This window comes from Macaca fascicularis, chromosome 13 (genome assembly GCF_037993035.2).
Source record: "Macaca fascicularis isolate 582-1 chromosome 13, T2T-MFA8v1.1".
NCBI classification, from domain to species: domain Eukaryota; kingdom Metazoa; phylum Chordata; class Mammalia; order Primates; family Cercopithecidae; genus Macaca; species Macaca fascicularis.
The window spans coordinates 94467842-94481253 of record NC_088387.1 but is presented as its reverse complement, the minus strand read 5'-3'; the positions used below and the strand labels follow the sequence as shown (position 1 = coordinate 94481253).

The window sequence follows — 13412 nt, the reverse complement described above, 5'->3', positions numbered from 1 at the left end:
CCTTGTTTAAGGGCTCTGTGGCCTGTGCCACAGCTGCTCCAGTAGCTGTCCACAGCCATGGGAGGGCGCTCCAAGGCCAACTTTCACCGCTGGGAACCTGTCAGGCACGGCAGAAGGCAAGAAAATGCATGAACTGGGAATTAGGTGGCAAATTCTAGTCCTGCAAGTTCTGCAATTATTGGTTGGGTGATTTGGATCACATTATTTAATGTTTAACCTCCCTGGGCCTCAGTTTTCTTATCTGCAAAATGAGGATGATGACTAAATGTTCTCATCTCTAATTTCCCTTTAAATTCTGTTATCAGCTCTCCTTTGGAATAATATGTTGTCTGTGCCAAGGATGAAATGAAGACAGAGTATGATGGCTCATTTTGACTTTTTCCTTACTTAGAAATGGAGAGCCCCAAAGTCCAAATCCTTGGACCAGCTATCCCCCACCTTCCTCCTCAGGGGCAGAAGGTGAGATGAGAGCAAGCAAACATCTGAGTTCACTCATGAAACTTTACTGGGCAGGCCGGGCGCGGTGGCTCAAGCCTGTAATCCCAGCACTTTGGGAGGCCAAGACGGGCGGATCACGAGGTCAGGAGATCGAAACCATCCTGGCTAACACGGTGAAACCCCGTCTCTATTAAGAAATACAAAAAACTAGCCGGGCGAGGTGGCGGGCGCCTGTAGTCCCAGCTACTCGGGAGGCTGAGGCCGGAGAATGGCGTGAACCCGGGAGGCGGAGCTTGCAGTGAGCTGAGATCCGGCCACTGCACTCCAGCCTGGGCGACAGAGTGAGACTCCGTCTCAAAAAAAAAAAAAAAAAAAAAAGAAACTTTACTGGGCAAAGAATAGAAAATGTTGGTTTGGACCCTCCTCCACTGTCTGGAGGCTCCCCCACATGAGCTCTCTCATTGACCCATCTCCTTCCCCTGCTTCCCCGCTGTGACTCTACCAGCTGCTCTGGATCACCTCCGTGAGCCTGAGCACTTTCCCTGTTCCCCCACCTGGGGTTACCAATTCACAGGCTCTTGTTTATTCACTGTTCTTCTGAGGAAGGTGGGGCCGGTGTCAGGGTGACTTACTAGGTTTGACAGGGGCTTGGTGGCCTCATGGGGAGCCCCTCAGACACTGGTTTCACATGGCCCCTCCTAATGTCTTCACATGGACCCAAGGGCCCTCCCTGGAGCCCACCCCACAGTGGATGGGACTGTACCTACAAGGCACTGGTGGGGCCCAGCATTCAGCTGACAGCTGAAAAACCTCAGGTCTACATTGGGCTAAAAGAAAGGAAGAATGTTTCTTGCCCTTTTGAGATGTTTACAAAAATCCCAAAAAAGCAATTGTGTTGTCAAAGTAGAGCCCTGAATCAGAAAGGTGGTTAGAAGAATTGTTATTACCCAGGCGCTTGGTATCAACATAAGAACATGGCTGATACTCAAGTCCAGAGGGACTAGGAGAACTGGGGAGTTTCAGAAGTTGGTCAAAGAACATGTTGCCTTTGGCAAAACCACACATGTCAAACAACCCGAGTGTCTGTTCAATTTGTATTGCTCTCAGAGAGACTTTCAGGACAAGGTTTTCAGAAGCCAGGAAAAGCCTAGAAATGTAGGACATCAGGTGTCCCCAGCAACCCTGGGGTGAAAAACCAAAGAAGGTGGTTCTTAAACAAGGGCTCTGGGAAGACTGGAAGCCAATGTCGACTCCTCCTCAGTTGAAGGTCACTGAGGCTGCATTTCTTAGCTGCAAGTGACCCAGGGAAGCTGGCCACCCCTTAGATGATCAATGGAACAACATGTTAATAAGAACATGTGTGCAGAGGCCGGGTGCGGTGGCTCACGCCTGTAATCCCAGCACTTTGGGAGGCCGAGACGGGCGGATCACGAGGTCAGGAGATCAAGACCATCCTGATGAACACGATGAAACCCCGTCTCTACTAAAAATACAAAAAATTAGCCGGGCGAGGTGGCGGGAGCCTGTAGTCCCAGCTACTCAGGAGGCTGAGGCAGGAGAATGGCGTGAACCCGGGAGGTGGAGGTTTCAGTGAGCCAAGATCGCACCACTGCACTCCAGCCTGTGACAGAGCGAGACTCCGTCTCAAAAAAAAAAAAAAAGAATATGTGTGTAAAGTTGTGTGCAGTTACGGTTTCTATGCCTGTTAAATCAATGCACATTGTCTCAACCTAGTACCCTGGAGTCCCATGTCAACACCTTCTGCTGATGGCTGCTTTCTTGACCCATTCTGAGCACCCCAAAGTGGGCCTGGCAATCTGCTGACCTACCTCAGCAGTCTTGGAACTTCCCAGGATCCCAGGGGGCTTGGAAGCCTGGGGACCACCCAGGTGTGGATTAGGATTCCTGGACTGCTCCAGAATGGGCCTCTCCCCCTCCCCACAGTCAGTGCCTGTCCCATCTCAGCCTGAAACTGGCCTGCTTTCCTCCAAGACTTAGATCGAAAAATTCTTCTGCATATATTCAAAATGTATTTCAACTTAGAGTCTCCTAAGCCTCCCACTGCCAAGCCCCTATGACTTCACAGACACTGAGCACTCATCTCTGGTGCTGTCTTCTACTCAGAGTGGCCACATCTGAACATGCTGGTCCTTTAGCTCTCTGTTGTGCAGGAGTGAGGAGACATGGGCTGTAGTCTCAGCATACTGATGCAATCTAGTTGTGGGCCCTTCCACAGGTCATTTTACTTCTCTGGGCCTCAGTTTTATCATCTGTAAAATGGGAATGTTGCTTTAGATGCCCTCTGAGATCTTCCACCTCTAAAATTCTGAGATTCTGGGGGTCACCCTGGCCAAAACAGGTTCAGAGGTGCTGCACATCACCCCACACATGGCCGTGAGGATATAGGATAGAGTCCATTTAGTATTAGGACAGTGGAGAAGACCCTGGGGCAGATGAGTACTTTTCCTTCATCGACTTGGATTTGAGGAGAGCCTGTTGGGTGGGTCCTGGCTAGAAAGAGTGAGACAGCCTCCCTCAGACTCCCCCTGTGCTTGAGTGGTTGCCTCACAGGCTGTCACTTAACCCTCCTCACCACTTCCCAGGGTGGGAAAGGAAAGGGCAGATGGGGGACAGCTGATGAAATAGGCAGACACAAGCGTGTGTTCCTCAAAGGCAAAGCCAAGGTCAACAGAGCTGGGCCAACTTGGGCTGCAGCTGCAGGCCCTGCTCTTTGCAGGGTTTCAGCTTCCTCTTCTCTCCTTGACTCTCTCCTAATAATTTAAATGGGGTTCTTTCTCAGAGCACCAGAGCCAGCGGCTGATACTTTGTGTTAGAATTTACCCACAACTATCCACTTGTGTTGCTCTTTAACCTGCAGCCAAAGACAAAAGAAGATGTCCTTGGCTGCTGGAACGCGTGCAGTGAGGGCACCCAGGAGTGGGTTGTTCTGAGACTCTGCTCCCACCAGACCATACTTTCTGTGTGCTCTTCCAGGAGGAAATGGATCCAGCCAGAAGGATCAGAGAGTGTCAGAAGATCTGGAAACTTCCTCTGTAGGGCCAAAGCCTCAAAATATGCCATTCTATTCTGGGGAATGCCATTTCTATTCAGGGCTCCATCCATCAAATAGAAATGGGACTCTAGGCTACTTTCCCATCTCCCAGGGATTTGGATGCCTAGAACACAAAAATTCTTTTAATCTTCTAAGTTAAAAAAAAAAAAAAAAAAAAAAAAAAGATTCTGGGACAGGTGCAGTGGTTCACTCCTGTAATCCCAGCAGTTTGGGAGGCCGAGGTGGGCAGATCACTTGACGCTAGGAGTTGGAGATCAGCCTGGACAACATAGTAAGACCCTATCTCTCCAAAAAAAAAAAAAAAAAACACACACACACAACAACAGCTGGGTGTGGTGTTTCATGCCTATAGTCCCAGTTACTTGGGAGGCTGAGGTGAGAGGATCATCTGAGCCCAGGGAGATAGGGAGATTGAGGCTGCAGTGAGCCATCATTGCACTACTGCACTCCAGCCTGGACAACAGAGTGAGACCCAGTCAAAAAAAAAAAAAAAAAAAAAAGATTCTATAAGGGGGAAAAGAGAAGGCACATCAAGTCCTTGACAAAAGGAAATTTGCTAAATATTATACTCAAACTAGCTTAATAATGAACAACTGTACCTTCATCATAAGTTGCAAAGAACTTTGTCATACTAAATCCATACTTCGACACTGTATATTCACTCAAAAGGCTTTATAAGGAAAATCCAAGTATATTTAGACCCCCACATCAGTTATAATCATCATAATTTACTGAACACTTATCATGTGTCAGGCCCTGTACTAGGTGACTTAAATGAATTATCATATTTCATCATCACAAGAACCCTATGAGACTGAATCTATTATTATCCCAATTTTATAGATAGAGACGCTGGGGCACAGAGGGTTTTCTTTTTTTTTTGAAACAGAGTCTTGCTGCATTGCCCAGGCTGGAGTGCAGTAGCACGATCTCAGCTCACTGCAACCTCTGCCTCCCTGGCCCAAGTGATTCTCTGAGGCACAGAGGTTTAAATAACTTGTCCAGGCAGGGCGCTGTAGCTCATGCCTATAATCCCAGCACTTTGGGAGACCGAGGCAGGCAGATCACGAGGTCAAGAGATGGAGACCAGCCTGGCCAACATGGGGAAACCCCATCTCTACTAAAAATACAAAAATTAGCCAGGTGTGGTGGCGCGCACCTATAATCCCAGCTACTTGGGAGGCTGAGGCAGCAGAATTGCTTGAACCAGGGAGGCAGAGTTTGCAGTGAGCCGGGATTGTGCCACTGCACTCTAGCCTGGCGACAGAGCGAGACTCTATCTCAAAACAAAACAGAACAGAACAGAACAAAACAAAACAAAAACAACTTGTCCAAGGACACAGAGATAGTAAGTGATGACGCCATGGTATTGAGCTGGTTTCCCTGATTTGGAGCCTGTGCTCATAACCAGCTGAAAACTTCACATACACAAATACAGAATTTAGGGGGATAGAATCCTTAAAAATACAAAAGGTTTGCTAGAATGTTCTCTAAACCCCAAATTCCCCCATAATTTCAGTAAATAAGACCTATGGGGCCGGGCGCGGTGGCTCAAGCCTGTAATCCCAGCACTTTGGGAGGCCGAGACGGGCGGATCACGAGGTCGGGAGATCGAGACCATCCTGGCTAACACGGTGAAACCCCGTCTCTACTAAAAAAATACAAAAAACTAGCCGGGCGAGGTGGCGGGCGCCTGTAGTCCCAGCTACTCGGGAGGCTGAGGCAGGAGAATGGCGGGAACCCGGGAGGCGGAGCTTGCAGTGAGCTGAGATCCGGCCACTGCACTCCAGCCTGGGAGACAGAGCGAGACTCCGTCTCAAAAAAAAAAAAAAAAAAAAAAAAAAAAAAAAAAAAAGACCTATGGCTGGGCGCAGTGTGGCTTACGCCTGTAATTTTAACACTTTGGGAGGCCAAGCTAGGAGGGTCACTTGAGCCCAGGAGTTCAAGACCAGTCTAGGCAACATAGTTAGGCCCTGTCTCTACAAAAAAAATTTTTTAAAGTTAGCTGGGTGTGGTGGCACATGCCTGCAGTCCCAGCTCCTTGGGAGGCTGAGATAGGAGGATTGCTTGAGCCCAGGAGTTCAAGGCTGCAGTGAGCCAAGATGGCACCACTGCACTCCAGCCTGGACAGCAGAGTGGGACCTTGTCTCAAACAAACAAACAAACAAAAAAACCACCATAATTTTCTCTTTTTAGATTTATTTTCAGATAGAGTCTTGCTCTGTTGCCCAGCCTGGAGTGCAGTGGTGCCATCTTGGCTCACTGCAACCTCTACCTCCTGGGTTCAAGCAATTCTCCTGCCACAGCCTCTCAAGCAGCTGGGATTAAAGGCATGTGCCACCATGCCCGGCTAGTTTTTGTATTTTTAGTAGAGATGGGGTTTCACCATGTTGGCCAGGCTGGTCTTAAACTCCTGACCTCAAGTGATCCGCCCACCTTGTCCTCCCAAAGTGCTGAGATTACAGGTGTGAGCCACTGTGCCCAGCCCATAATTTTATTTTCTGAAATTTGTTTTAAGGAACATACATTTTGAATGCAACATATGGATTTTTGCTTTGTGGGAAGGTACACATCTAAACCTTTCACCCAGTCGGTTAATTCTGATATGATTAATTCTGTTAATAATGAATGATTATTTTCTTATTGGTATTGAATAACCACATTTAGAAAGAAGCCTAGGCAAGGTGGTTTATAATTTAAGTATGAATCTTCTAATTACACACTTGTTTGTATATATTCATGCATAATCAAATTGAATCAAATGGACAGCCTGAAAGAATGAGATTATAGTGTTAGTGTGGTAGAGCGGGAGTTGGGGGCATTCTTCTTGCATTAGCCATCAACTTGATTTATAGATGTTTTATCTCATTAACCTTTAAGTCATAGAGCTAATTAGTGGCTCTGGGAACTGCAAAACACACTTGAAGCAATCATGTAGCTCTTTAACTTCGCCATGCACCAGATTAAACTGGACCCAATTATTCCAAATCATGGAAGACATCTTTTGAAAGACTTTGCCTCCTTCATTTCAAATGGATCGCTGGGATGAATATCATACTTGATGAAAACCCAGATTTCCTTTTCTAGCTGCATGCCATATTGTGTTAAAACCATCTGAATGCTTCAAAAGCTCTTGCTTCACAAAGAGACACATATATGCAGATCGGTGTGATTATTCCTGTTTGGGTAAAGTTGTCCCAGGACCCTATGAAGGGTGTCACCCTAAGGATAGCACTGCTGACCTTTCACCTGCAGAGAGCCATGCTGGGACCCAGATTGTTCAGGAGGCTGCCATCTTGAAAATGGAGATGGTTGCTTGGCACTCATAGACCTATAGGCATCCTTTTGTTTTCACTTCCCTGTTCTTATTTCTGGGATAGAAGCCCTCACAAAACTGTGACAAAGACCCAGACCCTGAAGCCTAAGTAGACACAGCCTTTCTTCTCTTTCCAGCCTTCTGATGGGAGGATTTTGAACTTCTTGGCTCCCCGTTTCTTGTGGCTGAATTAAAGTAATGCCTAGGGCCAGGCGTGGTGGCTTACGCCTGTTATCCCAGAACTTTGGGAGGCCGAGGTGGGTGGATCACTTGAGGTCGGGACTTCGAGACCTGCCTGGCCAACATGATGAAACCTTGTCTCTACTAAAAATACAAAAATTAGGGCCGGGCGCGGTGGCTCACGCCTGTAATCCCAGCACTTTGGGAGGCCGAGACGGGCGGATCACGAGGTCAGGAGATCGAGACCATCCTGGCTAACACGGTGAAACCCCGTCTCTACTAAAAATACAAAAAATTAGCCGGGCGAGGTGGCAGGCGCCTGTAGTCCCAGCTACACGGGAGGCTGAGGCAGGAGAATGGCGTAAACCCGGGAGGCGGAGCTTGCAGTGAGCTGAGATCCGGCCACTGCACTCCAGCCCGGGCGACAGAGCGAGACTCTGTCTCAACAACAACAACAAAAAAATAACAAACATTGTGTGTTCTTTGTAGTATCTAACATTTGCCCAACCTGCTTATAGCACATGGAATTTGGACTGAACCCACAAGACACACACTGGTTGCCTTTGACCCTGGGATAGGGCTTACTGACATCTATTTTGAATGGAGGGAAGAATGGAGTACTAGAATGGATACTGGGTGAATTAAATTCTACCCACTATAAGCCGTGTTTGAGGCAGCTCATGGGATCACTCTTATAGACCACATGAGTTATTTCTGGGCCTGGGGCTTCTCTGGGCGCCCGCCTCCCCACTGGTTGGCTCAGCCCCTGGTCCTTAGAAGACCTTCCTGAGAGGCCAGTGTATCTTCTTGGCTACATTTCTATACAGCCTTTTAATATTCACACATGAGACAACTTAACACACTGCTGCCTCACATGGCCATGAGTTCTGTTGTGTGCCAGCATCAGGACCAATCTTGTCTTGGACAGGGGGGCTAAAAAGACCTTTGCCCTAGTAGTTAGCATCAAGTCATGGTAGTGGCCAGCCCCAGGCTGGCCTCATGCTCTGGCTCTAGAAACTGGACTCTTACTTCATCCATTCATTTGAGAAATATTTATTGAGCATCTATTGTATGTCAGACACTGTACTAGGCCTACAAGTAGAGCACTAACTAAAAGAGATAAAAATGTCTGCCCGGCCAGGCGCAGTGGCTCATGCCTGTAATCCCAGCACTTTGGGAGGCCGAGGCGGGTGGATCATGAGGTCAGGAGATTGAGACCATCTTGACCAACATGTTGAAATCCCGTCTCTACTAAAATACAAAAAATTGCCAGGTGCGAAGTCTCATGCCTGTAATCCCAGCACTTCAGGAGGCTGAGGCAGGTGGATCACCTGAGGTGCGGAGTTTGAGAACAGCTTGACCAACATGGTGAAGCCCCGTCTCTACTAAAAATACAAAATTAGCCGGGTGTGGTGGTGTATGCCTGTAATCTCAGCTACTCGGGAGGCTGAGACAGGAGAATTGCTTGAACCTGGGAGGCGGAGGTTGTGGTGAGCCAAGATGGCGCCATTGCACTCCAGCCTGGGCAACAAGAGTGAAAAGAAAGAAAAAGAAAAAAAGAAAACAAAATTAGCTGGGTGTGGTGGCAGGCATCTGTAGTCCCAGCTACTCGGGAGGCTGAGGCAGGGGAATCGCTTGAACCCAGGAGGTGGAGGTTGCAGTGAGCTGAGATTGCACCACTGTACTTCAGCCTGGTGACAAAGCAAGACTCCGTCTCAAGGAAAAAAAAAAAAAGATGTCTGCCCTTCTTTAAATTCTACTCTATTTTAGGGAACTGAATCTTGTTCTCTCATTGCCAAGTTTCAGTCTTGGTTCTCCAATCATAAGTCACTTCTTCCATAACGATGTTTCTCAAACTTTAATGTGAATACAAATCATCTGGGGATCTTGTTAAAATGCAGATTCTGGCTGGGGACAGTGACTCACGCGTGTAATTCCAGCACTTTGGGAGGCCAAGGTGGGAGGATTGCTTGAGCCCCCAGGAGTTGGAGACCAGCCTGGGCAGTATAGCAAAAGCCCATCTCTACAAAAAATACAAAAATTAGCTGGACATGGTGGCAAATGCCTGTGGTCCCAGGCACTTGGGAGGCTGAGACAGGAGGATTGCTTGAGCACAGGAGTTCAAGGCTGCAGTGAACCAAGATTGCACTACTGCACTGCAGCTTGGGTGACAGAGTGAGACCCTGTCTGGGAAAAAAAAAAAAAAAAAGATTCTCAATCAGTAGGTCTGGGGTGGGACCTGAAATTCAACATTCCTAACAAGCTCCCAAATAATATTGCGTTGCTGCTAGGGATGCTGCCTGGATTGCACTTTATTTTATTTTGGGGACGGACTCTGGCTCTGTCGTAGAGCCTGGAGTGCAGTGGTGCAATCTTGGCTTCCTGCAGCCTCGGGCTCTGGGTTCAAGCGATTCTCCTGCCTTAGCCTCCCGAGTAGCTGAGAGTACGGGTGCATGCCACCACGTCTGGCTAATTTTTGTATTTTTAGTAGAGACGGGGTTTCACCGTGTTGGCCAGGCTGGTCTTCAATTCCTGACCTCAAGTGATCTGCCTGCCTCGACCTCCCGAAGTGCTGTGATTACAGGCGTGAGCCACCGCGCCTGGTCTGGATGACACTTTAGTAGTCAGGATGTACAGCTGGCAGCATCAAAGAGCTTGTTAGAGGTGCAGAATCTCAGGCCTCACTTCAGACCACTGGCTCAGAGTCAGCCCTTCAACTCGATCCCCAGGTGCTGAGAAACAGTGATCTAGAACAATGACTCTCAAGGCACACGGAACATCAGGAGCACCGGTGAGCGTTACAAAGTGCCCCTAGCCGCCCCCCATTCTCCACCCACTGAATCATGTTATTTGGCCGTCGGCACCCCAGGTGATTCTCACGGGTATCATGTTTGAAAATATCAGAGTTTTAGGAGGACTAAAATCCTCCCAGGTTCCTGTGACATCGCAAAGGAAAAAGACTTAGGAATGATCTGACGATCATCACCTGAGATTGTGGGCGCCTCCGAAGTTACAACACAAGTCCCAGATCAGAAACTGAGGCGGGGCTTGCCCAGTGTCACGTGCCTGGCAATACGCGGCTGCCTCCGGCGCATGCGCAGTTCCTCTCTGCAAGGCCTTGCAGCCCCGCTCTCACCCACCGCAGGAATGCCTCTCCCTGACCAAGACACAAACCTTTTTCCCTCCTCCAGCCGACAGTTGCTGCCCATTATCTCTAAAGCGCCACACCCTCATAGGTGCTGGACTCCCACAAATGCCATCCTCTCCCTACCCCTGTCACTGACCAATCAAGCCACATGTTTAACTGGTTGACTCTCCCCCAAAGCCCAATGCTGTCAGCCTTTTGATGCTGTTTGCGTCTCTTCTTGGGGCAGGTGAGGTATGTGGGTGGGAAGGGTATTGTCTGCTGGACTTGCATTCATCTTTCAGGAAGGCAATTAAGTTTCCTGCTTTGGGTCTTCTATTCAGAACCTCTTCTTTTTGTGGGTTCTACAGCTTTCTGGAATGTATGTGAACACCTCCTCTCTTGGCTTACAACTTCAAGACTTCCTAATTCTTTCAAACTGGCCACTTTGTCCTTTCCCCTCCCTACCCAGATAGGTGCTGCTCACCAAGTGGAGTGAGTTGAGCACACCTGGAACTGAAGAGCGTTTGACAGGGGGTTTAACCTGTCCATGAATCCCAGTATTTTACAATCTTGGCATACGTTAGAATATCCTGAGGAGTTTAGAAAACTCAAAGTCCAGACTACACTCAGATAAATTATTCTGATTTTTTTTTTTTTTTTTTTAACAAAAATAGGGGCGGGGGCTCACTATGTTGCCCAGGCTGGTCTTGAACACCTGACCTCTAGAGATCTTCCCACCTCAGCCTCCCAAAGTGCTGAGATTAGAGGCATGAACTGCTGCACCTGGCCTGCACCCAGATAAATTAAATTAGAAACACTGGGGGTGAGAAACAGGCATAAAGAGTTTATGGCCGGGTGCAGCCTGGGCTATGCCTGTAATCCTAGCACTTTGGGAGGCTGAGGCGGGTGGATCACGAGAGGTCAGGAGTTTGAGACTAGCGTGCCCAACATGGCAAAACCCCCATCTCTACAAAATGAGCCGGGTATGGTGATGCATGCCTGTAATCCCAGCACTTTGGGAGGCCAAGGCAGGCAGATCACTTGAAGTCAGGAGTTTGAGACCAGCCTGGCCAACATGGTGAAACCCCATCTCTACTAAAATTACCAAAAAAAAAAAAAAAAAAAAAAAAAATTAGCTAGGCATAGTGGCATGTACCTGTAATCCCAACTACTCAGGAGGCTGAGGCAGAAGAATCACTTGAACTCAGGAGGTGGAGATTACAGTGAGCTGAGATGGGCCACTGTACTCCTGCCTGAGTGACACAGTAAAACTCTGTCTCAAAAAAAGAAGTTGATAAAATTCCCTAGGTGATCCCATTGTACAGCCAACGTTGAGGCCCCCCAGAAAGTGCAGGTAAAGTTGTTTGTGGATGGGCATAAGTGCATTTTCTTCTGGAAAAGCTAAGCCATACCTCTCAGCCGATTCTCAAAGAGGTATACAACACCCTCCTCCTCTCTTCTTCAAAAAAGGCTCAGTGACAATAAGGAGGAACTTGCCAGTTGTTAAGGAAACACCAAATACATGTGTTAACTAAATAAATAGGCATGAACATGCAGAGCAAGAAAAGTGTCTATTGTTCTCAAGGGGACCTTTGGGGGCCTTTGGGTGGGATGGGAAAGTCACTGCCACTCTCCCAACTAAGTGGGAAAATGGCTGATTTTAGATGCTGCCACTGCAGAAATCTGATTACTTAACTCTTGAGCCTTCCCGCTGCCCACAGAACTAAGCCTGACTCCCAGCTATAACACTGTGGTTCTTTCATTGCCTAGCCTCAGTCATCCTTTCTAACTCACCTCCCTTACTTCATCCCACATTCTAGCCCCAAGAGGATGCTCATTGTGCATTTTTTAGATGCCTTTTTTTTAGGTGCCTTCCCCCAGTTGCTTCCACTCTGCCTGTCTCAGGTGGACCTGGGAGTGGAAGTGGGACTGAAGGGACAGAGAATAACTCAAGGCAGAGTCCCTTAGTAGAGAAGGTTCAGTCTGTATTTGTCGAAAATGTGAGTGGGATAGCAACCTTCTGTTAGGTGCTCCTGCTTGGGGGAGTAGGGGAGATTCAGAAGGCCTGGTCTTTGAGGGACTTAAGTCCCAGAGTAGGAGGCAGACCTGTGATCCAATGAGTGCAGGGAAGCTTAATGGAAGCTCTGAGAGGAATCTGTGGAGGGGAGATGAGGGGTGGAATGCGGAATGCAGGGTCAGGAAAGGCTTCGTCCCTAAAGAGATTGGCACCCAGCAGCCTCAGTGAAATGAGATAGGACTGGATTAGGAGGGTGAGGTCAGATGATAGAGGCCATTGAATGCCAACTGGAGGACACCCACTACACACAGATTGAACCCAGTTAGTGGCCCCAGCTTCGCTCATCTTGCTCCCTCAGGTAGTCTTTGCTGTAATGCTAAGCCATTGAAGCAGACGGCCTGATTTTGAAGATGTCCCATCTGCCTGGTGGTGTCTGAGCTTGTAAAGGTACCAACTTTTCAGGAAGCCCCAGCTGTCTCCTGTAGCATCTTCCTCCTGCCACTACCCGTGTTCCCAGGCCCCTGGGGCAGGTCAGGGAGCCAGGATCACTGACTCCGTAGACAAGAACGGTGGCTGTACTTTCCAGTCACAAGTCAGGCAGGATGTAGGTGTGACAATGAGCTGGACGATGGGCAGTCAGGGGCCTGCCAGCACAGCAGAGGAGGAGGGGTATAGCTTCTAGATTCTCAGGTTTGAATTCCATCACTAAGTGCTGGGAATACGGTGTCTACCAACCCAATACAGATGCTGTGTATAGAGCCCTGACCCAGAGTAGATGTTCTCTTCCTCTATCTGCTTCTCTGGGCTGAGAATTTAGGTTAAACAGCTGGATCTTCTCCTCCCTGTACCACCCCCACCTCCCAAAGATGGTGCCCCTTCTGTAAGGACTACACTTTTTCCATTTGGGCTGCCAGGATGCTCTAATTGTTATGCACTTTCCTCTAATAAGGCACAGAGGGCTCATTACGTAAATTCAAGGAAAAAAGTCCCAAATCATGAATTACATCTGTGTTATAATAATAAACATTTTAACTAACACTTATCAACTGCCAGCTATATTAGGTGTAAATAACAGGTGGATGCAACATGAACTCCTGAGGCTAGAGAGTCACTGCCTCCACCCTACTCCTTCAAGAATTTCAAGAAACAGTTCATATGCTATCTCTTTTCTTCCTCTCCTGTATCCCCTCTCGAGACGGAGACTCCCTCTGTTGTCCAGGCTGGGGTTCAGTGCTGCGACCTCTGCTCCCGGGTTCAAGTG

General features: G+C 48.3%; 1 long non-coding RNA gene across 7 annotated transcripts in view; it reads left to right on the top strand.

Moving 5' to 3' along the window:
• Nucleotides 1-13412, top strand: part of LOC102134951 (uncharacterized) — a 67215-nt gene that overhangs the window by 38652 nt on the left and 15151 nt on the right. The window contains exon 5 of one of the 7 annotated variants that reach the window (XR_010580646.2): nucleotides 306-426. The exons of the other annotated variants lie outside the window; for them this stretch is intronic. This is a non-coding gene — a long non-coding RNA (uncharacterized lncRNA). Of the gene's footprint in view, nucleotides 1-305; nucleotides 427-13412 lie in introns of those variants that run through there. 7 annotated transcript variants of the gene reach the window in all.